The following is a 27,420-nucleotide window of genomic DNA, read 5'->3' on the forward strand; positions in this document are numbered from 1 at the left end:
AACAAAATGAATACATTTATATTTCATTTTACAGTAACATCTGAATACATAACATAGTTTTAAAGGAAATAGAAGAAATTAGATATTGAAATTAGATATTTAGTATATGGGGGTTATTTATCATACGCAGGCACACAAGCATATGATTGCCCATTGGCCGTACCCACCCTGGCCGGCCGCTTCCCCCCTTCATGCCCCTCTACACTCCCCTGGCGTGGAGGTAGGTGAAAGGACAAAATAATCACAAGCGCTAGTTTATTGCTTATTACTGCCACTTGCAATTATTTTCCCCTTTCTGTCACATCGACACCAAGGAAACATGGAGGGATGTGAAGGAAGGGTGGGTGGGGGGCATCTGGAGTGGGACTCCTGCATAGCTGAAGAAATCCCTGCATTTTCAAGTACAGAGCCCCAAGGTGTAGCTCATTTTGGATCTTCATGAGCCAGAGTGCAGTGACCACTTTAGCTACTGTTTAGAGGAGTCTGCTCTCAAACTTGAGTATTGAGGGCAACTTACCTGCTACTTTCTCCAGAATTGTGAAATCAATGTTATCTCTGGTATTTTATTTTTCTCGCTATATCTAAAGTTGTGCGTGGATTTTTTTCACAAATACAGCTAGTAGCAGGTTCCCATTGAACCCTATTTACTCACTAACTAAAATTGTTTCCCTCAGAATTCCATTAAATCAGACTTGCCTGATATCCAGGGATATCTAGAGTGAGTCAAGGTGGAACTGGCCTCCTCGGGCTGAATCCAGCAACTATTCCCCATCCCTTCTAATTATTCAGCAGTAATGTGATCAGGGTGAAATCATCTCAGGTCCTTTAGCTTCCTAACATTAGCAAACTGTACACCATGCATATATCTGAGCACATGAACTAACAGCAACCACCATGGACATTTAATCCTCTCCATGCCTCCATGCAGGCATGCTATGATTTCATGTGCTCATATATGTGTACAGTTTGCTAATGTTTGGAGGCTAAAAGACCTGAGATGATGTTACTCTGGTCAAAGGACATTAGGCCTTGGCCCCTACTCGCTCTGGATAACCCTGGAGACCAGTTAAGTTTATAACTGATTTCATGGGAAACAACTAAACGAAGGGTGTCCTTTAGTTAATAAAGCTCTATGGGATCCTACTATTAGTTGTATTTGTGAAAAATGTAGTGAGAGGTTCCCTTTAAAGTTAAAAATGTGTACAGAAACAACATAATCTTGAATACTTAGCAACATTTCTCAAAGGTCATATAGTTTTTTTCCCTACAGATTTAGATTTTTTTTAAACATAACATAACTATATAACTTCAAACTGACCCAAAAATTAAGAAAAGATTTCATTTGGGCCATAAAATGAAAGACTAAGTCAGTAAGAAAATGGTGCAACTGCTTTTTCATGTCAATAGTACTTCATTTGGAATTATTATTTCCTGCTTCCTAGTATATTGCATGAAATATTAAATACTTACACTAGGAAGTAAAATTTGTACTGCAGAAATCAAGCCCTCAAATGGCTCTATTAATGTAAAAAATAAAAAAGTGCTAGCTTTTGGAGAACTGTGGTGTGGTGTTTCAACTCTTGAACAGAATCTTTTATTACTAATCTTCATTGAACAGATATAAAATCTGAAATATATAAAAAGTTCCTGGTAAGTAATTTACATATGCATAGTATTCACCCTCTGGTGGTAAGTTAAGGAAGAATAGTGTGGCTGGTGAACCTCTATGCAACCATATACTTTCTGGTGGTCATATGTGGCACAGGTTTCTGTCCTCCTGCCCCCAAAGCTCCTGTAACCAGGCTCCCAACTGCTATGTGTCAATACAGGTTCTATGTTGGAGGTATAATTTCTACCTATGCACCTATAGCTATGATCCTGTTGCGATCTTACACCCCACAATTTCTTTACTTTTTCTAGAGATAAATAGTGCAGCATGAACAAACGCTACCGGCTGCTCCCTTATCTTGGGAAGGAACGGGGGGTCCGACAGAGGTACTCTGGCCTCCATTGCAACCCCCCATTCTCATTCTCTCTCATCACTGAGATCCCCATTGATTAGCAAGTTAGGCCCTATCCTGTGGAAAACCCCCTTTAAAAGTACACAGTTCTGGACAGGTCCAGGGTACACGGGGTCTCGGCTCTGGCTGGGGATATACATGATTCCAGATGTGGTAGTGTCCAAGGTCAGTGGTACCATAGCACACATAAGAAACCCCCCCTGAGTGAGCACAGCATCTGCAATGTATAAAGTCCCTGGCTGACGTCCCCAGCAACTGACTGTCTAGTCCTTGCAAAACTTAACTCTGAGCTGAGAAAAACAGAGAGCCTAGAAAATGACACCACTCAGGCCTCCTGAGAACAGACACCCAGCTAAGCCCAGGCAATTAACTCTACAATCAACTATAAAAAAACGCAAAGTAGCTCCAGGTGAGATTCAAGCTTGGAATTGAGTAGCCAAAATCCATACAGAGCGTTACTCCAAAGTTACCTGGTCAAAAATCGTTTTATCACAACTGCAGAGACCCTTTGCGACAAGTTCAATGATAACTATATCATGCTGCTGTCTTCTTCACAGCCTGAGTACAAGCCTGGTATATCTATCAGCCCTATTTTTAAAATCATCTCCAGCCTCTCCCTAAGTAGGCAAGCACTACCTGCTTGTGACGTCAGCTAAGGGAACTGAGGCCAGTACAGCTTAAGCAAATCAGCCAATCAGGATACAGAATCTCAGACTGAAGCCTCTAGGGAGCGTTACTGCTGCACAACACAAATGTGATTACATAACATTAGATAAATAATGTGATCAATGGGGATTTAACTCCTGAGACCCTCAATGATGATGAGAATTAGTTTTCCATTCCCCATGTGAAAAGACTATACTCAGCTATGCCCTGCAGTCTCATAGAAGTGAATTGAGAAGTTGTGAATGTTTAGAAAGCTGCTTCATTATAAAAGGGGAACAAAGAAGCCCTATTCTCCTGCTTATGAGGGTCCAAGGCATCAGAAACTTACTAATCAGACAGTTACCCCTCTATCCAGTGGATAGACTGCTTGATATTTCATAATATGGTACTGTGAAGTCACATTGAGTTTAAACAAGAGGAATGTACTATTGAGCTTTCTTTGCAGAGAAAGTTAAACTATATAACCAGATTTTCCCTGAATGACCAGCTCTTATGTCCCAACGTCCCTGTATGAAGACCCACAAGTGGATATTTAGCACAGTAACTGCTATTTTCCATTCTGCGGCTGTGAAAATCTCTCCTTAGTGATGGAGTGGAGTTCAATTCCATTCAAATGAATAGGATTAATATCTTTTAAAGCATGGATTAGCCATCTTCTGTGAATACAGAGTGGGGGGCCCAGGGGTAATGACGGAGGCACCCACAGTTTTCATCTGGCTGCGCAGTAAAGCTTTTATTCCTTAATATTTCTCTTTATTTCTATAAAACGTATTCTCCAAGCTGCCTGCAAATCTCTTCTCTGCAGTCTCATTTCCATGTAAAAACCAATTCCAATTCTTTCAAGAAGCAATGATAATTCCAATTGGACTATCTTTTTTTACATTGGAATAGACTCAGTACAGAAGCTAAGGTTCGCTGATTGAAAGAGACAGAACTGTGCAAGATTACATTGCTAAACACTAATCCTGCTCTGTTCCTTGATATGAATGCAAAATAACTATTTTGCCTGAAAATGAATTTTAACCAATCTCTCCTAGATGACACAATTCAACTAGCCGAAGTGCCTTGCTATTAACCTGTGTCTCGCTGAACCTGTCCCTTGTCTTATCAATGTTTTAGATATAGGCGGCAATGCTGGCTTCTATTATCTATATTTCGGTAGTAATACATTTGGCATTTTATTTTTAATATTATGGAGCAGGAATGGAGGAGGATGTTGTCATTGATATATTCCTGAATAAAAATGACATATCAACTTATCCAGGAAATGTCAGGCATGTAAACTAATCTCCCATGAGGCCATAATAGGTTTAAGTGTATTTAAGAAGCCTTTTTCCTGAGAATAACATTTAGATACAATGTAGAAGGTTGTGTTAGGGAAGTATTGATACTAGTCTTGCGAATCCTACACTGATCACTAGGTGAGGGCACTCTGCTGTTATCCACGTTATAATACAATTCAATTAAATCTTGTAGAAAACACCATGTCAAATACTCTATTAAAGGGGCTGCCCAGGCTTTTGCTATTGATAACCTGTCCTTAGGATGCACTGCGTATCTCTCGCCCTGACAGCAGATGAGAGCAGCTGATCGATGGGGCTCTGAGTGTTGGGACCTAATGATAGGTCATCAATATCAAAAGGCTGGAAAAACCTATTTAGGGAATTTTAGCTATTAAAGGTAGGGAGCCTATTCAGGGTCCTCCCCCACAAACTGAGTCCCTCTAACTATGGAGGAGCCAACAACCCATTTATTAACTCTTCATTGCTATAAGCTTTATAATGTCATAACAGCAGGAACAAATGTGAGCAGCTAAAAACTTTTAGGAATTGTCCCTTGCATCCACAGTGACAGAAACCCTTCAAGCTATTTCGTTGGTTCACTAAGTTATCTAAGTCATACTGTCCTGCTCCTAAACACTCCTCTTCTCTACCCCTCCCTTCGTGAGATTTAAACATTAACTTTTTAAGGGAACCTGTCACAACATTTTCACATATACAGCTAGTGACAGGTTCCTATAGAGCCCTATTAACACCCTTCTTTTAGCTAAAAATTGTTTCCTTCACGTCGCCATAAATAAACTTTATTTTATATTCCCACGCATCAGAGAAGGCTTGTCTTGCTTGATCTGTCCCATCCATCTACACCTCCCTTTGTCCCATTCTTGACCAAAGTGACATCATAGGTCCTTTAACCTTCTAACAATAACACAAACTATACACCTTGCATATATCTGATCACATGGTGGTATCATGGCATGGTTGCAGTATGACTCTGTGGACTTTTACTCCTTCCTATCCTCCATGGAAGCTGCTGTGATTTCATGTGATCAGATATATACATGGGTAGACTGGGAAAATGAATTAGGACCTTAGATGATGTCACACTGATCGCATGACATGATGTGGCTAATGCTGTAACAGAGCTCTAACTTAACACTACACATAGCAGAAGTTTTGTAACAATAAGATTTGTCAATCGGGAACTAGGAGTCAGGGCAATGCAAGTAACTCATAAATATGCAGGGCTTCATTGAACTCAAGTAGTGACATTGGACTTAGGTCAGGTGAGTTGCATATACATTAACAAACTGATTTTTCTAACATTGCAGCCAAGGAAAGGAACTATTTAGGCATAAGGTCAATGCTTTTTAATCATAGTTTTAATGAAGTTTTTATTTTGGGTGGGTTTCCTGGAAGACAGATTCTCTTTAAGAAGGGAGTGGGGATAGAAGGAGGAAAGAGAAATGTTCTGGTTCATGACACCACGGTTCAGATAAACTGACCACATGAATGAGGAAAAGGGGTGTTTCTCTGGCAAGGAGTCAGGTATATTTTCAAACTTGCTTTTTGAACACTGCCATCGACTTATAATTTAGGTTGATATGTAAAAACTTGATAAAAGATTTCATTTGAAAATGGTTGTCTGGCTTCAACCATCAATTTTGAGCGAGTCTATTAGAAAATTGTGAGGTTATAGAGTAAGATCAAATATTGTGGACCCCCTCTGGGACTCAAAGTTGAAAGCAGCTGAATAAGCTTCCCTTGCATGGAAAGTAATTACAAAAGGGGGCTGTCTAGTGCTTCTAGTGGGCAGGGAAAGTGAATATATAAGTACTTTGTCTACCTCAGAAGAGGGATATCTTGTGGACCTTCAGGATAATTAATGACAATAATGACAATAATGACACCTCTCCTGGCTCCCGCGGCAGTCTCTGTGTGTTCCTGTGCCTCCAGCGTTCCTGTGTGTTCCTGTGTATCCTGCGTTCCTTCTCCCGTGTGTTCCTGCTCCAGAGTCCTGTGCTGCCGTGTTCCCGTGTTACCACAGTCCCTCCATGTTCTTGTGTTACCAGAGTTCCTCCGTGTTGCTGTGTTCCTGCATTGTTGTGTTTCTGTGTCCCATGTGCCTGTGTTCCTGTTCCCATCTGCCTGGACCACCCGTTGCTGACCCCGGATTGGACTTGACATTGCATCTCTGCCGCATGCCCTGACCCTGTGCCTGGACCTGACCACAAGACTGTCTTCCGCTAAGGTACCTTGACCTTCGCTGCCACTGTGGGCTAGTCGCACCTGTGGAACAACCTGATGGTACCTTGCGCAGCAAGTCCATCCCGATTCGCAGCGGGATCTGGTTAAGACTAGGTGCCACTTAGACTCCGGTCCCAGGTATCGGCTAGTACCACCTTCCACGGTGGTCCAGTGGATTCACGCATCCCGAATCCTGACAGACAGCACATATTTTATATAGAATTGAACCCAGCTTCTATTTTCCCATGAGCCTATGATCTTTTGCAGTTTGTAATATTATTTATTTTTGATGACTGTGTTCTTCTAAAGGAGGCCATATACTAATTCTAGAGTCTAAGATAAACATACATACAAAGTCGATGCATATCACTTCAAAGGCATCATCCTACTTCTTCTAATACACATGTTGTCCTACAGCCGGGGCATAATAGCTTGGGGATTTGCTGTGCCGAGTTGCTGAGATAGATATCTGAAACCTGCAGTTTTATCTTCACTGGTTACGGGATGTATAGCGTCATTTATAACACAGTATATATTTACCATTCCTTCCAAAAGTCCGCTGACTTTCCCAGTATCACAGTTGTAGACCATTAATCATCCAGTAGAAGAAATCTACTACTTGATACATAAAAGAAAATAAGAATACCATAATTCCTTCCGCAATGAAACAGACCTTCTACCTGAAATTCCTTTGTCTGCATATGATTGTAGTCATTTTTTTCCTGACATCCATTTATTTCTTGTGTTGTGAATTTTGAGGAACACACAACCAGCAGTCATGAAAAAAAAAAACATTAATTTCTATCTTTTAGCTCTTTACTTAGCAGACTTAGGTACTATGTTCTACGGTGTCAGAGTTGCCATTAAAATTAGAAACTGGTAAATAGACTTGTATAGGGTAAAACTGGTTTAATTTGTTCATCATCTGTTATAGTTGTACATTAATATGAGGTCAAGATGAATATGAGCCTTTTCCAGAGTGTGTGTCCTGAACCTGTCTGTGGCTAACTCACAACTACAGGCGGTCCCCTACTTAAGAACACTCGACTTACATACGACCCCTAGTTACAAACGGACCTCTGGATATTGGTAATTTCTTGTACTTTAGTCCTAGGCTATAATAAACAGCTGTAACAGTTATCACAGGTGTCTGTAATGAAGATTTATTGTTAATCCTGGTTCTTATGACAACCCAACATTTTTAAAATCCAATTGTCACAGAGACCAAAAAAGTTCTGGCTGGGATTACAATGATAAAATATACAGTTCCGACTTGCATACAAATTCAACTTAAGAACAAACCTACAGACCCTATCTTGTATGTAACCCGGGGACTGCCTGTATCTATATTCAGAGCAAAGTGGTAGGATTAAAGGGAACCTACCACTATGGATCTACCTTTTAGGCTAGATCCCCTAGTAGGTGCATCTATCGTATGTAAGAATAGTTGTTAGGGTTAATCCTCTACTCCCTATCTCTATCTTTTTTCATCTTTAATCAGGGTGATATGCAAATATTCTAAAGAAGCTACTGAGGCATGGAGTAGCCAGAGCTGAGGCTACACAGCGCGGCTACTCACAACACCTACGAGGAGCTGCGTGCACTCATCGAGAAAGCTGCACACTGAAGTTAACTGGTTAGGAGGATTAAAGAGGCTACGGGGGTGTGGAGTAGCCGTGTCGTGTAGCCCAGGGGCGTTGCTAGGGTGGAAAAAGATCCGGGGCACGGGCTCCAATGCATTTGTATCAGTAATGCCCCCTCCTGTACATAACCCCCTCACATGTGGTTGTGCCAATAACAACTTTACTGAGGGGGCTACACAGCTACAGAAATCCTAAATTGCATCCAGTGACTTCAGGTGACATGTCCACTTCATTATTGGGGTGTTGGAACTCGTGACGTTTTGAACCCGTTGTTAGTCCATTTTTAGTCAGGCATTTTCAGTCCATTAAAAACGCATCTGTTTTTGTCCGGTTTTACCAATTATCTTAATTAAAAACGGACAAAAATTGATGCGTTTTCCAAAAACAGGTTCAAAACGCCACATGTGCAACCACCCTTGGACTCGGCATCACCATGTCTCCTTTCTGTGGAGTTCACCAGACAGACATCTTATGTCCTTCATTATCCCGAAATCTTGGTTCTCCGAAGTTGCATTCACATGTTGCAGTTACAAATGCATCGCAATCAGTTTTGAGGTGGGTTTAGGTGCAGTTTTGTTATTTTAACAAGTGAAAGACATTTGTGGAACAGGTTTCCCCTTAAAACTCAAATTCACCAGTTCATGTCTTTCACTTGTTAAATTAACAAAACTGCACCTAAAACCACCTGCAACTGTGACTGCAACCTGACAGTGTTGTCCTGCTGCTGCCCCTAACACTCTCCCAAAATACTGTAAGGGTGATGTCACACGTGGTGTTTTGAACACGTTTTTGGCCATTAGCAGTCCGTCAGAAAACGCATCCGTTTTTGACCAGTTTGAATTTAAATAATTGGTAAAACCTGTCAAAAATGGATGCGTTTTCAAAAATGGACTGCTTAAAAAACGGCGTTCAAAATGCCACGTGTGACATCACCCTAAGGCTGTGCTCACACAATTGCATTTAAACAACTACAAGAGACAAGGCGCTCGTTATCCATCACATAATCATCACTGGAAACTTATGTGAAATCAAACCTAGGCTCTTCCTACTGCCCCCCAATAATGTTTCCCACACATCCCTTCCAGTAATGCTCCCCACACCCCCCCAATTAAAGTCACCCACTCATCCCCCAGTAATGTCACCCACACATCCATCCAGTAATGTCCCCCTTGTAATCTCCCTAAGTAATGTGCCCTACACAGCCCCCCCAGTAAAGTTCCCCCAATACAGCCCCCCCTGTATTGTGCCTCCCATACACATCCCTGTGTAATGTCCCCCAGTAATGTGCCTCCCACACACATCCCTGTGTAATGTCCCCCAGTAATGTGCCTCCCACACAGCCTCCCTGTAATGTGCCCCACACAGATTCCCCCTGTAATGTGCCCCACACAGATTCCCCCTGTAATGTGCCCCATACAGATTCCCCCTGTTATGTGCCCCATACAGATCCCCCTGTAATGTGCCCCACACAGATCCCCCTGTAATGTTCCCCACACACATCCCCATGTAATGTCCCCCAGTAATGTGCTTCCCACACAGCCCTCCTGTAATGTGCCTCCCACACAGATCCCCATGTAATGTCCCCCAGTAATGTGCCTCCCACACATCCCCCCGGTAATGTGCCTCCCTCACAGCCCCCCTGTAATGTGCCCCACACAAATCCCCCTGTAATGTGCCCCACACAGATCCCCCTGTAATGTGCCCCACACAGATCCCCCTGTGATGTGCCTCCCACACAGCCCCCCTGTAATGTTCCCCATGCAGATCCCCCTGTAATGTGCCCCACACAGATCCCCCTGTAATGTGCCCCACACAGATCCCCCAGTAATGTGCCCACACACAGATACCCCTGTAATGTGCCCACACACAGATTCCCCCTGTAATGTGCCCCACACAGATCTCCCTGTAATGTGCCCCACACAGATCCCCCTGTAATGTGCCCCACACAGATCCCCCTGTAATGTGCCCCACACAGATCCCCCTGTAATGTGCCCCATACAAATCCCCATGTAATGTGCCCCACACAGATCCCCCTGTAATGTGCCCCATACAGATCTCCCTGTAATGTGCCCCACACAGATCTCCCTGTAATGTGCCCCATACAGATCCCCCTGTAATGTGCTCCACACAGATCCCCCTTTTATGTGCCCCATACATATCACCCTGTAATGTACCCCACACACAGATCCCCCTGTAATGTGCCCACACATAGATTCCCCCTGTATTGTGCCCCACACAGATCCCCCTGTAATGTGCCCCATACAAATCCCTGTGTAATGTGCCCCATACAGATCCCTCTGTAATGTGCCCACACACAGATCCCCCTGTTATGTGCCCCATACAGATCCCCCTGTTTTGTGCCCATATAGATCTTCCTATGTTCTCCCTCTCACCTCAGTCGTGGAGCTCCGTGCACTACTTCCCCCAGCAGGTCATGTGATCGTGACATCATCACAGGTCTTGCGACAGGACTATGTAAGTAAGTTTGCCCCAATATCCACAGCAGCTTCTCCATCTAGGCATCTGCTCACCTCTTCATAAAAGCAGATCACGTTGGTCTAACAACTTTTATCCTTAGTAAAACCGCATTTTCTATCACTTATTATACTATTTGATATCACATACTCTTATATGTAGTCTTTTACTAACTCTTCGATTATTTTCCATTATGGAAGTTGACCTTACAGGACTATAATTGCTTGGGGAAGATCTAGAGCCCTTTTTAAACATTGGCACCACATTTAGCATCACTGTGATTGTTCCGAACCAAAGAATAAAGTAGTCATATCATTTGGAACGCACAGTAAAAACTGAGCTCACAAGAAAGTGACACAAATGCAGGTTTTTTTTGCCAACTTCACCACATTTGGAATTTTTTTCCAACTTTCCAGTACACAGAATGGAATAATAAATAACGTCACTGAAAAGTAAAATTTGTTATGATGAAAATAAATGGAAAAATGTAATAGTTATAGATTTTGTAGGTGGAGAATACAAAATGAACCAAAAAAACCTGCGTCCTTAAGGGGTTAACCCATCTGGTACAGGAGCCTTGTACCCATTTATTTTATTGAGCTTAGATTCGATCATGTGAGCTTGTCTACATTTTGCCATTAGCCTACATTAGCAATGGCAACTTTTCTGACTTACATACAAATTCAACTCAAGAACGAACAAATAGAACCTGTGCTGTATGTTGCCCCGGGACCACTTGTAACTTCAACCAACACTAGATCTTGGCATTTACAGAAAGGAGACCCTAAGAGTATGTACATTTTACCTCTCATTGTGGTCATTTTTCAGTCTAATGTCTACTTCATACAAGGCTCTTAAAAACAATAGTATCCTTAACCGTAGAAGATTCTTCTTTTCATTATGGTCATGGTCATATTTTCTTTTCAATGGCTACTTTACAATGGCTGTTCAAGCCTCCTATAAAAGACTATATTGTACTTAACCAAAGGAAATTCTCCAGTTTAAGATTTGTTTAAAAAAATAACAGATTTATCCATTTTCTAGAAATTTTAGGTTTTATTGAGTCCCTGTTTAGTCCCAAAAATAAGTTGAGATATAATTTTTTATGTAATTAAAATTGAATGTCACACTGAACACTCAAAGAAAAACCTGTAAAACAGAAAATAAAGAATTCTTCAAAATAATGCAGATGACTTTTTCATGGGCTTAGTCACACATTTTGGCACTATGTTACAAAGGTTTTCAACAGGTTCATTAGCATAATGCCTCTAGACCTTGACACTTGTCCTATTGGGCTTATTTGCATCTAGAACTTTGAAGAACTTTTCAAAGCCCTCTTTCTCTACGGCTTACGTAGAAAAGACTTGACGTGTTTGTCTTTTTAATTGGTTCTTTATATTTCCTTTTGTTATAATTATTTGTCTACACGTACAGCTGAAGTCGTGCAGCTTTTTGCTATGTACTCCGTACACTACAACGTCAATATCATGGGAAGCCTTTCAGACATAAATTGAAATTGCCACAGAAATGTACTTAACTCTATGCCTTTCAACACCAAAGTCCACTTGTGCTCTTAATGCACAGTCTAGACATGGTTGAAGAGAATTAATTGTTTTACATATCTTTTCCAAGATCCATTTTACCAAATGACTTACATGGAACACACATTTATCCTAACGGGAGTTTAATGTTATTACCTATTTGGATTCAATGGTATTTGCGAGTACATTAAACACATGTCCTACCGCAGTGGACTTTATCATCAGTATGAAGATTGAAAATATTCTACTAGTGTAACTGATGCTTTCAGAAAGTCACGTGGCCAGCAAGGACATTACAGTCCAGCTAAATAGTTTCAGGAAATAACTTTATATTTAAGGTTAATATATCGGAAGTCTGTACATTAATGTACTGTGAATGCATAGAGAGTCAGTTACCAGGCAAAACAGATTTGTGAGTTAGTGCTCCCCCATCTTTTAAGAGAGGTCACAACTAGAGATGAGCGAGTATACTCGTCCGAGCTCGAATACTCGAAACGGCTCGTTGCTCGGACGAGTATCTCGCCAGCTCGAGATCGAGCATTTACTTAACGAAACACAGTGAAGAACAGTGAAGAATACAATGAAAACAGTGAACACAGTGAACATAGTGAACATAGTGAATGGGAGACTAGAGCATTTTTCACTGAAAGAACACATTCAAAGAACACTGAAGAACACATTGCAGATGTTTGTAGATGTTTTCACTGAAAGAACACATTAAAAGAACACAGTGAAGAACACATTACAGATGTTCTGTACGTCTGCTAACTGACCCGAAGACACGCATGCCAAACGGAGTTCTTCACAATAGTATGTGAAGAACAATATGTGTGAAGAATAGAGATGAGCGAACATACTCGTCCGAGCTTGATGCTCGTTCGAGCATTAGCGTACTCGAAACTGCTCGTTGCTCGGACGAATACTTTGATTAGAATTAGGCAGAGTCTGCTGATTTTTTTTTTTTTTTACCTTTATTTCATTTTATAGCTCAAACTCATCTTGCAAAGCAGTGTGCTTTCATTGTAGGATACAAAATAGCCATAGGAGAACCCCAACGGCTTACTTAGGCCTACAATAGCGTTATATTTTCCTTTTTTTTGTTTGCTTGTGGCTGGGCTTGCTGGCATTAGTAGTGAAGCTAGTACCATATTGTGAGGAATTTGCTGGGAGACCTGCGACCGTTGTGTTTAGCTCTTAGTGACACGCATATCCACCTCAAACACCGAAGTGGGACAATTTATTAGGGGTTTGATTAGAATTAGGCAGAGTCTGATGATTTATTTAATTTTTTTACCTTTATTTCATTTTATAGCTCAAACTCATCTTGCAAAGTAGTGTGCTTTCAGTGTAGGCTACAAAATAGCCATAGGAGAACCCCAACGGCTTACTTAGGCCTACAATAGCGTTATATTTTCCTTTTTTTTGTTTGCTTGTGGCTGGGCTTCGGCAAACACCGAAGTGGGACAATTTATTAGGGGTTTGATTAGAATTAGGCAGAGTCTGCTGATTTATTTTTTTTTTACCTTTATTTCATTTTATAGCTCAACGTCATCAGGCACAGCACAAAATCCAGTTGTGTGCTGTCAGTGTAGGTTAGAAACTAGCCATAGCAATAGGATAGCATCGTTTTGTTAAAAAAAAAAATAAAAAAAAATAATTAAAAGTTTACACATTAATTTGGAAAATGTTTAACCCGAGGGCTAGGGGTAGAGGACGAGGGCGTGGACGTGGGCGTCCAACTACTGCAGGGGTCAGAGGCTGTGGTCCTGGGCGGGGTGAGACACCACCTGCTGATGAGGGAGCAGGGGAACGCCGCAGAGCTACACTCCCTAGGTTCATCATGTTTCAAGTTACTGGAACTCGTGGTAGAGCACTGTTGAGGCCAGAACAGTGCGAAGAGGTGATGTCGTGGATTGCGGACAATGCTTCTAGCCATTTTTCCACCAGTCAGTCTTCCACGCAGTCCACCCATGTTACCGAAATCAGCACTCCTCCAGCTCCTCCACCTCAGCCTCCTTCCCCCCAGTCTGCCCCCTCCCAGCAAAATTTGGCATTTGAACCGGCATACTCTGAGGAACTGTTTTCTGGACCCTTCCCACAGTCACAAACCACTTGTCTGGTTGCTGCTGAGCAATTTTCCGATGCCCAGGTTTTCCACCAGTCGCAGTCTGTGGGTGATGATGACATTATTGACGTAGTGGAAGAAGTGTGTAAAGAGGTGTCGGACGATGAGGAGACACGGTTGTCAGACAGTGGTGAAGTTGTTGTCAGGGCAGGAAGTCCGAGGGGGGAGCAGACTGAGGGATCGGAGGATGATGAGGTGACAGACCCAAGCTGGGTTGATAGGCCGGGTGAACACAGTGCTTCTGAGACGGAGGCGAGTCCTATAGCAGAACAGGTTGGAAGAGGCAATGGTGGGGCCAGACGGAGAGGCAGGGCCAGAGCTGGTGCATCAGCGCCAAATGTTGCTTGTATTCAAGCTCCCGTGGCAAGGGCTAGATTTTAAGAAGTCTGGAGGTTCTTAAAAGAAACACCGGATGACCGACGGACTGTGGTGTGCAACCTTTGGCAAACCAGGATCAGCAGGGGTTCCACCACTACTAGCTTAACTACCACCAGTATGCGCAGGCATATGAATGCTAAACACCCCACTCAATGGCACCAAGCCCATTCACCTCCGGCCAGGCACACCACTGCTCCTTCCCCTGTGTCATCTGCTAGTCAGCCCCCTGCCCAGGACCACGGCCCAAACACCTCCTGTGCGAAAACCCCATATTCGCCTCCACGATCCTCCACAGCATCCACCAGCGTTCAGCTCTCCATACCCCAGACGCTGGAGCGCTAAAGGAAGTATAGCGCAAACCACCCACACGCCCAAGCCCTCAACGTCCACATCTCCAAGTTGCTTAGCCTGGAGATGCTGCCCAATAGGCTGGTAGAGACCGAGGCCTTTCGAAACCTCATGGCGGCGGCCGCCCCTCGGTATTCGATCCCCAGCCGCCACTACTTTTCCCGATGTGCCGTCCCAGCCCTGCACAAGCACGTGTCAGAGAACATCATCCGTGCCCTGACCAACGCCGTTTCTGACAAGGTCCACCTGACCATGGACACGTGGACGAGTGCTGCCGGGCAGGGCCACTATATATCACTGACGGCACATTGGGTTAACTTGGTGGAGGCTGGGACCGAGTCTGACCCTGGGGCTGCTCATATACTGCCGACGACGAGGATTGCGGGGCCTACCTCGGTCCAGGTCTCAAAAGCCTACTATGCCTCCTCCTCCTCCCACCCCTCCTCCACCTCCTCCTCCGAATTACCATCCGTGGGCATGGCGCCATCAGTCGGTAGCTCTAGGCACAGCAGCAGTGCCGTCGCTAAGCGACAGCAGGCGGTGCTCAAACTGCTGAGCCTAGGCGATAAAAGGCACACCGCCCAAGAGCTATTACAGGGCATCACGGCGCAGACTGATCTGTGGCTGGCACCGCTGAACCTGAAGCCAGGCATGGTTGTGTGTGACAACGGCCGTAACCTTGTGGCGGCTCTGCAACTCGGCAGACTGACACATATGCCATGCCTGGCCCATGTGTTAAATCTCATAGTTCAGCGTTTCCTCAAGACATTCCCCAATTTGTCTGATTTGCTCACGAAGGTGCGCCGCATCTGTGCGCATTTCAGGAAGTCCAGCACAGGTGCTGCCACTCTCAGGGCAGCGCAGCGCCGCCTCCAACTGCCCGCTCACCGACTGTTGTGCGACGTGCCCACAAGGTGGAATTCAACATTAACCATGTTATCCAGAGTTTACCAGCAGTGCAGAGCGATTGTAGACTGCCAGATGTCAACTTCCACCAGAACTGGTAGTCAGGTCAGTCAGCTTCCTCAAGTCTAAAATGAGGAGTGGACGTGGATGTCTGATATCTGTCAGGTGCTGAGTAACTTTGAGGAGTCAACACAGATGGTCAGTGGCGATGCCGCCATCATCAGCCTCACCATCCCGCTGCTTGGCCTGTTGAAAAACTCTCTGGTCAGCATGAAGTCGGAAGCTTTGCGCTCGTCACAAGAGACGGGGGAAGAAGATTCCCTTGTTGATAGCCAAAGCACCCTTAGGTCTGTTTCTCAGCACATATCGGAGGAGGTGGAGGAGGATGAGAAGGAAGAGGAGGAGAATGTTGGCGAGACAGAAGAGGGGACCATTGTTGAGTCCTTCACTGTTCAGCGTGTATGGGCAGAAGAAGAGGAGTTGGAGGAGTTGGAGGAGAAGGAAATGGGCAGTCAGGCCAGTGAGGGTAGTGAATTCTTGCGCGTTGGGACTCTGGCGCATATGGCAGATTTCATGCTAGGCTGCCTATCCCGTGACCCTCGGCTCAGAAGAATTTATTCCAGCACCGATTACTGGGTATTCACTCTCCTGGACCCACGGTACAAGCAAAATCTTTCCACTCTCATCCCTGGAGAGGAAAGGAGTGTGAGAATGCATGAATACCAGCAGGCCCTGGTGCACAAGCTGAAACAGTATTTCCCTTCTGACAGTTCTAGCGGCAGAGGGCGTAGTTCTGCGGGACAAGTAGCGAGGGAGAGTAGGAGAGCAGGCAGCTTTTCCAGCACTGGCAGGGGTACGCTTTACAAGGCCTTTGCCAGTTTTATGTCACCCCAGCAAGACACTGTCACCTGTCCCCAGTCTCGGCAGAGTAGGGCTGATCTTTACAGAAAGATGGTGAGGGAGTACGTAGCTGACCATACCATCGTTCTAAATGATCACACAGCTCCCTACAACTACTGGGTTTCAAAGCTGGACATGTGGCACGAACTGGCGCTGTACGCCTTGGAGGTTCTTGCCTGCCCTGCCGCTAGCGTGTTGTCCGAGCGGGTTTTCAGTGCAGCTGGTGGCATTATCACCGATAAGCGTACACGCCTGTCGACTGACAGCGCTGACAGGCTGACGCTTATCAAGATGAATAAAGCCTGGATTTCTCCAGATTTTCATTCTTCACCAGGTGAAAGAAGCTCAACCTGAATAATGTATGCACTCCTCCTCCTCATTGTCCTCCTTCTCCTCCTCTTTGTACACTAAAGCACAGGAAACTGGCTATTTTTTGCCAGGGCCAACTCGCTCTAGCTATAGTACTCTACGTATTTAATTTTTCTGGAGGACCACCTACCTGCTCCTCTGGTTTGAAAACTTTTTTGGACTGCCACATACAGGCACTCAATTTATTTAATTTTTCTGGAGGACCACCTACCTGCTCCTCTGGTTTGAAAACTTTTTTGGACTGCCACATACAGGCACTATCCAAATTAAATTGTCTCCATAGCAGCCTCCACATGTCGTCTTTTTAGCTGGCTCCACACGTTGTCTGCATTGCTACCTCCACACGTCATCGCCATAGCTGCCTCCAAAAGTCGTCCATATAGCTGCCTCCATACATTGTCTCCTTATCAAACGAACTGTGTCAGGCAGAATTTTGGGTTGTTTTCATGGATTCCACATCAAACTTGTTAACTTTGTCGCCACCCTGCTATGTAATCCACAAAATATACTGGCAAACTTTTATAATTTACCGATATTATTTCAGCGCTTCTTGCGCATCTGTTTACATTCCCCTCACCCGTCATATCCCAAACTTATAAGAACGCTACTACACTTGATCTTATACAAAAGGTTCTTAGAAGTGCTGTTTGGGGAGTAGCCTAGAGACAGGGGCTTGGATTGGCGAAAGCTCGCCTGGCAGCGGAGCGCCAGCTCCATCTCAAGATCCAACTAACATAGTTTTAACTGCAGCACCTTTAATCTACTACTAGTTCACTGCCTCCATACATCGTCCCCTTATCAAACGAGCTGTGTCGGGCAGAATTTTGGGTTGTTTTCATGGCTTCCACATCAAACTTGTTAACTTTGTCGCCACCCTGCTGTGTAATCCACAAAATATACTGGCAAACTTTTATCATTTACCGATATTATTTCAGCGCTTCTTGCGCATCTGTTTACATTCCCCTCACCCGCCATATCCTAAACTTATAAGAACGCTACTACACTTGATCTTATACAAAAGGTTCTTAGAAGTGCTGTTTGGGGAGTAGCCTAGAGACAGGGGCTTGGATTGGCGAAAGCTCGCCTGGCAGCGGAGCGCCAGCTCCATCGCAAGATCCAACTAACATAGTTTTAACTGCAGCACCTTTAATCTACTACTAGTTCACTGCCTCCATACATCGTCCACTTATCAAACGAGCTGTGTCAGGCAGAATTTTCAGGTGTTTCACCAGATACATAGTGGAACTCGGCCCATCTGTCGCCGCCATGCTGGAGACCTGAAGTTGCAATCATAGCAGCGCAATATGGATGCCCCATACTGTCGCTCTTAATCATGGAACCATTTCTGTAAAAACAATTAAAAATAGAACCACTATGCTATTCCATTATTCCTAGGTGAAATATTCAAACGACCCGGCCTGATTTGAAAATTATAATTTTTTCAAAGTAAACGCTTCTGGCCCCCAGGCCCATTTTGGGTGGGGAGGAGCCGAGAGACAGGGGCTTGGGCAGGCAAGAGCTTGCCTGGCAGTGGACCGCCAGCTCCATCCCAAGATTAGGCAGCCTCAGAGGCATCCATGCATGCTGCCCCTGCTGTTTCCTGTCCATTTTGCCTCCACGATCCTCCACAGCATCCACCAATGTCTCATTTCAACTCTCTATACCCCAGACGCTGGAGCACGAGAGGATATGCAGCACATCATCCCCTTATCAAACGAGCTGTGTCAGGCAGAATTTTCAGGTGTTTCACCAGATACATAGTGGAACTCGGCCCATCTGTCGCCGCCATGCTGGAGACCTGAAGTTGCAATCATAGCAGCGCAATATGAATGCCCCATACTGTCGCTCTTAATCATGGAAGTCGTCTCCATGGCTGCCTCCACATGTCGTCCCCTTATCAAAAGAGCTGTGTCAGGCTCATTTTTCGGGTGTTTCACCAGATACGTTATGGAACTTGGTCATTATGTCGCCACCATGCTGTGTTATCGACTAAATATACCGTCAACCTTTTGTTCACTTAGGAAATCATTTCACCTCCTTTGGTGAAACCTGAGTCCATTTAGGGTATGTCGCCATGAGACTCTCTAGCCTGCCACTGCTGCCCCTGCCTCTGCATGCCGTCCCCTATAGTGTCAGGGTCAATTATTGCATGTTTTAGATGCTATCTAGCCTCATTCGGTCACTCTGTCATGGCCATGCTGTTGCCCATAATTTTGGCATAATGGTGCGATTAAGCAGCCTCAGAGGCATCCATGCATGCTGCCCCTGCTGTTTCCTGTCCATTTCCGTGGTGTTTCCATCCTTTTCTGAGGTTCCCAGGTGTTTGGCCAAGCTTCCCTGTGCAGAGCCTTGGTCCCCTTGAAAAATGCTCGAGTCTCCCATCGTCTCGAATAACGAGTACCCGAGCATTTTAGTGCTCGCTCATCTCTAGTGAAGAACACATTGCAGATGTTTAACACGGGTTCTTCACACATATTGTTCTTCACATACTATTGTGAAGAACAATGGAGCAGATTTACTTACCCGGTCCATTCGCGATCCAGCGGCTCGTTCTCTGCGGTGGATTCGGGTCCAGCCGGGATTCATTAAGGTCGTTCCTCCGACGTCCACCAGGTGTCGCTGCTGCGCTGAAGTGCATCGGAACGCACTGGAATACACCGAGCCGGGCTGAGTGAAGGTAAGTGCAATTTTTGCGACACTTTTTCTTTAAAAATGCGACGGTTTTTCCGAATCCGTCGGGTTTTCATTCGGCCACGCCGTCGCTTGCATGCCAGCGCCGATGCGCCACAATCCAATCGCGTGTGCCAAAATCCTGGGGCAATTCAGGGAAAATCGGCGCAAATCAGAAATATTCGGGTACCACGACGGGAAAACGCGAATCAGGCCCTTAGTAGATGACCCCCAATGTGTTCTTCACTGTGTTCTTTCAATGTGTTCTTTCAGTGAAAACATCTACAAACATCTGCAATGTGTTCTTCAGTGTTCTTTGAATGTGTTCTTTCAGTGAAAAATGCTCTAGTCTCCCATTGACTAAAATGGGTTCGTTATTCGATACGAGCACTCGAGTATCGGGAAAAGTTCGACCCGAGTAACAAGCACTCGAGCATTTTAGTGCTCGCTCATCTCTAGTCACAACATACTCTCAACATAATGGGGCACATTTACCTACCCGATCCAGTCGAGATCCAGCGGCGGGTTCTCCGACACTGATTCGGTTCTGTCTGGGATTCACTAAGATAGTGCGCCCGATGTCCCCCAGGTGTCGCTGCTGAGCTGAAGTCTGCTGGAGCTCGCCAGAGTTCCTATCCTGGGAGCAGGTAAGCGCGTGTCAAGCGACACATTTTTTAAAAAAATATCTGCGGTTTTTCTGAGTTCGTTGGGTTTTCCGACGCCCCCCCCCCCATTTCTGTCGCATGCATGCTGGCGCCGATGAGCCACAATCCGATCGCGTGCGCCAAAAACCCGGGGCAATTGAGGAAAAGACATCTCTGCAGGAGATCTCCTGGAAACCTTTGCCCAAGCCTAAACATAACATGCTATGGAGGACAACTCAGTAAGGTAAGGAGCCTGCTATGCATGGTCAGGGAATGGACCAGAGACACAGACCGAGACAGACGGAGATTAAACCCCCTTCCAAAGCACCCCTGCCTACTTGCTTGGCCTACCCCAAGTGGTAGGTAGATAATTATTCTACATTCCCTATTTCCCAAAATGTAAACACAAAGACAAAACAAATAGTATAGTTAAATAACCAAGAGGACAAAGCTGTACAAAATCATTAGGTAAATGGATAGTCAAGAATACAGGCATAAGGTCAGATATAACAGAATACAGAATGACAGAATAACACAGCTAGCTAAATACAGATCTACAGTTAGCAAATAGTACAGATCCACAAATCCCATTTAAGAATCCATAGTCTGGGTACTCTGACATCAGACAGGATGGCAATGGAAGCGGAGAATCTGTCAATCACAGCAGGTGAACTATTAGTGGACAAGAGCCGCATCTGCAGGAAACAGATGGTTGTGGTTCAAATCAATCAAGGTTGCTAGGAAAATGAATGTAACAGTGTTAGGACTAGGAGGAAGCAGAATTAAAAAAAACAAACTTTCACTGTGGTTATCACTATGCCACAGATATAAGCTTACTGCTTTCCCTAAAAATAAAGAAAAACTGTGGACTTTAGGATTTTATTAACCTGAAATGGGAACCTGGTTAGCCAGAACATGCCCCTGGCTAAACACAGCATCCAGAGCCTCTACACAAAAGTAGAATATAATGGGTTTGATTATTCCATAACCTAACCCACAGTCAGGAACTGGTCAACAGACCCTACTCTGAGTATGTGCTCAGGATGCATGATAAACATAGAGAGACAAACAGACATATAATAAGAAAGACACAAGCAAAGTCAGAATAACTGGGTCAAATCCAGAATTGCGGCAAGGTACTGAATAGATAAGTAAAAAAACAGTCAAGAAACATAGCAAGAGTCAAGAAACACAGCAATATAGCAATACCAGAAATAGTACAATAAGTCCAAGGAGGCGAGTATAACCAGCCACTGGGAAACCTAAGGATTAAATATTTATAAAGTTCCTGGACATCCCCTCCCCCGGCCATTCATTGGACCAGCCATCTATTAGTTAGCCACACCTGACACACCACTCAGCTTCAAGATGAAACCACCCATCTTTCCACAGAACACAGATACAGCTAAGCCAGAGGAACTAAACTGCAAGGCTGTAAATCCGAGCCCCTAGCTGAGCATCTGGGTAAGGTTCACAAGCTCAGAACTCTGCAGCCAGAATGCATTCTGAGGGTTCTGACACTGGTGTTTGTCATAGGAAAAATCAGTTCTGATAAATAAGGGTTATCTTTGAATTTACTGGCCTTTAGGGGATTCAGCTAAAAACAGATTATTCAAGCTGTCTGAAAGTCAGAATATTTCTAGTTGCCCATTGCAACCAATCACATCTCCCCTTTAAAATATTCATGAGCACTGGTAAAATGAAAGTTGAGCTGTGATTAGTTGCCATGGGCAACTAGAAATATTCTGACTTTCAGACAGCTTGATAAATCTGCCCAAATGTGTTATCGTAAATGTTCATTTACAAGGCAAAATTGTAATTGGGACAAGTCTATAGTATACCATGAAGGCAGCAATCCTACTAAGGCCTTCATACCCTTGCCCCTTAAAGCAGTAGCATACCTTCAGGGGTGCATTAGGGCAGAAGCCTTGAAGGGAGGTCTATAATGTGTCTCTTTGCTACTTGAGGAGGCCATTACTATAAACATTACGTTATAGTTGGTTGATCTGGTACATATTTGCATTAAGGCACAGCATCGTGAATTTATGCATCTGCCTATAAGGCACCATTATTATAAATGGGCGTTGGAAGGTTATGCTACAGATTTGTATTGGGGTCAAGTAGTTTCCCTTGACACTTCTATTTAAAAGAACTCATAGGCACTCCACACACCCCATGTCTCCATCTAACTTGCTATATAGATTGTGAGCCCTCACCTTATGTCTTCATCCACCTTCCCATATAGATTGTGGGCCCTCACCTTGTGTCCCCATCTACCCTCTCATATACATTGTGGGCCCTCACCTTGTGTCCCCATCTACCCTCCCATCTAGATTGTGAACCCCCACTGATTATACAACACCGTGGAATTAATGGTGCTCTGTCAATAAATTATAATAATCATTTTCCAAGAAAAACTTCTGTGTGTTTCAGAATGGTCATAGCTAGAGATGAGCGAGCACTAAAATGCTCGGGTACTCGTTATTCGAGACGAACTTTTCCCGATGCATCGAGTGCTCGTCTCGAATAACGAGCCCCATTGAAGTCAATGGGAGACTCGAGCATTTTTCAAGGGGACCAAGGCTCTGCACAGGGAAGCTTGGCCAAACACCTGGGAACCTCAGAAAAGGATGGAAACACCACGGAAATGGACAGGAAACAGCAGGGGCAGCATGCATGGATGCCTCTGAGGCTGCTTAATCGCACCATTATGCCAAAACTATGGGCAACAGCATGGCCATGACAGAGTGACAGAATGAAGCTAGATAGCATGTAAAACATCCAATAATTGACCCTGACACTATAGGGGACGGCATGCAGAGGCAACGGCAGGCTAGAGAGTGGCATGGCGACATACTCTAAATGGACTCAGGCTTCAAACCAATGGGTGGCAGAGAGGAACCAAAGGAGGTGAGCAAGAAGCGCTCAAATAATATCGGTACATGATAAAAGTTTGCCAGTATATTTTGTGGATTACACAGCAGGGTGGCGACAAAGTTAACATGGAAGCCATGAAAACAACCCAAAATTCTGCCTGACACAGCTCGTTTGATAAGGGGACCATGTATGGAGGCAGTGAACTAGTAGTAGATTAAAGGTGCTGCAGTTAAAACTATGTTAGTTGGATCTTGGCATGGAGCTGGCGCTCCGCTGCCAGGCGAGCTTTCGCCAATCCAAGCCCCTGTCTCTAGGCTACTCCCCAAACAGCACTTCTAAGAACCTTTTGTATAAGATCAAGTGTAGTAGCGTTCTTATAAGTTTAGGATATGGCGGGTGAGGGGAATGTAAACAGATGCGCAAGAAGCGCATGATGCGCATGGAGCTGGCGCTCCGCTGCCAGGTGAGCTTTCGCCAATCCAAGCCCCTGTCTCTAGGCTACTCCCCAAACAGCACTTCTAAGAACCTTTTGTATAAGATCAAGTGTAGTAGCGTTCTTATAAGTTTAGGATATGGCGGGTGAGGGGAATGTAAACAGATTCGCAAGAAGCGCTGAAATAATATCGGTAAATGATAAAAGTTTGCAAGTATATTTTGTGGATTACACAGCAGGGTGGCGACAAAGTTAACTAGTTTGATGTGGAATGCCCTGTAATAGCTCTTGGGCGGTGTGCCTTTTATCGCCTAGGCTCAGCAGTTTGAGCACCGCCTGCTGTCGCTTAGCGACGGCACTGCTGCTGTGCTTAGAGCTACCGACTGATGGCGCCATGGCCACGGATGGTAATTCGGAGGAGGAGGAGGTGGAGGAGGGGTGGGAGGAGGAGGAGGTATACCAGACCTATGAGACCTGGACCGAGGTAGGCCCCGCAATTCTCTGCGTCGGCAGTATATGACCAGCCCCAGGGTCAGACTCGGTCCCAGCCTGCACCAAGTTAAGTGTAGTAGCGTTCTTATAAGTTTGGGATATGGCGGGTGAGGGGAATGTAAACAGATGCGCAAGAAGCGCATGATGCGCATGGAGCTGGCGCTCCGCTGCCAGGCGAGCTTTCGCCAATCCAAGCCCCTGTCTCTAGGCTACTCCCCAAACAGCACTTCTAAGAACCTTTTGTATAAGATCAAGTGTAGTAGCGTTCTTATAAGTTTAGGATATGCCGGGTGAGGGGAATGTAAACAGATGCGCAAGAAGCGCTGAAATAATATTGGTAAATGATAAAAGTTTGCCAGTATATTTTGTGGATAACACAGCAGGGTGGCGACAAAGTTAACAACTTTGATGTGGAATCCATGAAAACAACCCAAATTTCTGCCTGACACACCTCGTTTGATAAGGGGACGATGTATGGAGGCAGCTATATGGACGACTTTTGGAGGTAGCAATGGAGACAACGTGTGGAGGCTGCTATGGAGACAATTTAATTTGGATAGTGCCTGTATGTGGCAGTCCAAAAAAGTTTTCAAACCAGAGGAGCAGGTAGGTGGCCCTCCAGAAAAATGAAATAGATTGAGTGCCTGTATGTGGCAGTCCAAAAAAGTTTTCAAACCAGAGGAGCGGGTAGGTGGCCCTCCAGAAAAATGAAATAGATTGAGTGCCTGTATGTGGCAGTCCAAAAAACTTTTCAAACCAGAGGAGCAGGTAGGTGGCCCTCCAGTAAAATGGAATAGATTGAGTGCCTGTATGTGGCAGTCCAAAAAAGTTTTCAAACCAGAGGAGCGGGTAGGTGGCCCTCCAGAAAAATGAAATAGATTGAGTGCCTGTATGTGGCAGTCCAAAAAAGTTTTCAAACCAGAGGAGCAGGTAGGTGGCCCTCCAGAAAAATTGAATAGATTGAGTGCCTGTATGTGGCACTCCCAAAAATTGTTTAAAACAGAGGACCGGGTAGGTGGCCCTCCAGAAAAATTAAATGCATAAAGTACTATAGCTAGAGCCAGTGGGCCCTGTCAAAAAATAGCCAGTTTCCTCTGCTTTACTGTACAAAGAGGAGGAGAAGGAGGAAAATGAGGAGGAGGAGTGGATCAATTATTCAGGTTGAGCTTCCTTCACCTGGTGGAGATTGGAAATTATGAGAAATCCAGGCTTTATTCATCTTAATAAGCGTCAGCCTGTCAGCGCTGTCAGTCGACAGGCGTGTACGCTTATCGGTGATGATGCCACCAGCTGCACTGAAAACCCGCTCGGACAAGACGCTAGCGGCAGGGCAGGCAAGAACCTCCAAGGCGTACAGCGCCAGTTCGTGCCACATGTCCAGCTTTGAAACCCAGTAGTTGTAGGGAGCTGTGTGATCATTTAGGACGATGGTATGGTCAGCTACGTACTCCCTCACCATCTTTCTGTAAAGATCAGCCCTACTCTGCCGAGACTGGGGACAGGTGACAGTGTCTTGCTGGGGTGACATAAAGCTGGCAAAAGCCTTGTAAAGCGTACCCTTGCCAGTGCTGGACAAGCTGCCTGCTCTCCTACTCTCCCTCGCTACTTGTCCGGCAGAACTACGCACTCTGCCGCTAGCGCTGTCAGAAGGGAAATACTGTTTCAGCTTGTGAACCAGGGCCTGCTGGTATTCATGCATTCTCACACTCCTTTCCTCTCCAGGGATGAGAGTGGAAAGATTTTGCTTGTACCGTGGGTCCAGGAGAGTGAACACCCAGTAATCAGTGCTGGATAGAGATGAGCGAACACTAAAATGCTCGGGTACTCGTTATTCGAGACAAACTTTTCCCGATGCTCGAGTGCTCGTCTCGAATAACGAACCCCATTGAAGTCAATGGGAGACTCGAGCATTTTTCAAGGGGACCAAGGCTCTGCACAGGGAAGCTTGGCCAAACACCTGGAAACCTCAGAAAAGGATGGAAACACCACGGAAATGGACAAGAAACAGCAAGGGCAGCATGCATGGATGCCTCTGAGGCTGCATAATCGCACCATTATGCCAAAATTATGGGCAACAGCATGGCCATGACAGAGTGACAGAATGAAGCTAGATAGCATCTAAAACATGCAATAATTGACCCTGACACTATAGGGGACGGCATGCAGAGGCAGCGGCAGCAGGCTAGAGAGTGGCATGGCGACATACCCTAAATGGACTCAGGCTTCAAACCAATGGGTGGCAGAGAGGAACCAAAGGAGGTGAGCAAGAAGCGCTCAAATAATATCGGTACATGATAAAAGTTTGCCAGTATATTTTGTGGATTACACAGCAGGGTGGCGACAAAGTTAACAACTTTGATGTGGAATCCATGAAAACAACCCAAATTTGTGCCTGACACACCTCGTTTGATAAAGGGACGATGTATGGAGGCAGCTATATGGACGACTTTTGGAGGTAGCAATGGAGACAACGTGTGGAGGCTGCTATGGAGACAATTTAATTTGGATAGTGCCTGTATGTGGCAGTCCCAAAAATTTTTCAAACCAGAGGAGCAGGTAGGTGGCCCTCCAGAAAAATGGAATAGATTGAGTGCCTGTATGTGGCAGTCCCAAAAAGTTTTCAAACCAGAGGAGCAGGTAGGTGGCCCTCCAGAAAAATGGAATAGATTGAGTGCCTGTATGTGGCAGTCCCAAAAAGTTTTCAAACCAGAGGAGCAGGTAGGTGGCCCTCCAGTAAAATGGAATAGATTGAGTGCCTGTATGTGGCAGTCCCAAAAATTTTTCAAACCAGAGGAGCAGGTAGGTGGCCCTCCAGTAAAATGGAATAGATTGAGTGCCTGTATGTGGCAGTCCCAAAAAGTTTTCAAACCAGAGGAGCAGGTAGGTGGCCCTCCAGTAAAATGGAATAGATTGAGTGCCTGTATGTGGCACTCCCAAAAAGTTTTCAAACCAGAGGAGCAGGTAGGTGGCCCTCCAGTAAAATGGAATAGATTGAGTGCCTGTATGTGGCAGTCCCAAAAATTTTTCAAACCAGAGGAGCAGGTAGGTGGCCCTCCAGTAAAATGGAATAGATTGAGTGCCTGTATGTGGCACTCCCAAAAATTGTTTAAAACAGAGGACCGGGTAGGTGGCCCTCCAGAAAAATGGAATACATTGAGTGCCTGTATGTGGCACTCCCAAAAATTGTTTAAAACAGAGGACCGGGTAGGTGGCCCTCCAGAAAAATTAAATGCATAAAGTACTATAGCAAGAGCCAGTGGGCCCTGTCAAAAAATAGCCAGTTTCCTCTGCTTTACTGTACAAAGAGGAGGAGAAGGAGGAAAATGAGGAGGAGGAGGAGTGGATCAATTATTCAGGTTGAGCTTCCTTCACCTGGTGGAGATTGGAAATTCTGAGAAATCCAGC

General features: G+C 44.9%; 1 long non-coding RNA gene across 1 annotated transcript in view; it reads left to right on the forward strand.

Annotated features, from left to right (window-relative positions):
* The first annotated feature begins 5,091 nt into the window (after positions 1-5,091).
* LOC140068916 (uncharacterized) overlaps positions 5,092-27,420 on the forward strand; it is a 60,349-nt gene continuing 38,020 nt past the window's right edge. The window contains exon 1 of the long non-coding RNA XR_011848625.1: positions 5,092-5,253. This is a non-coding gene — a long non-coding RNA (uncharacterized lncRNA). The remainder of the gene's footprint in view (positions 5,254-27,420) is intronic.

Source organism: Engystomops pustulosus, chromosome 7 (genome assembly GCF_040894005.1).
Source record: "Engystomops pustulosus chromosome 7, aEngPut4.maternal, whole genome shotgun sequence".
Lineage (NCBI taxonomy): Eukaryota > Metazoa > Chordata > Amphibia > Anura > Leptodactylidae > Engystomops > Engystomops pustulosus.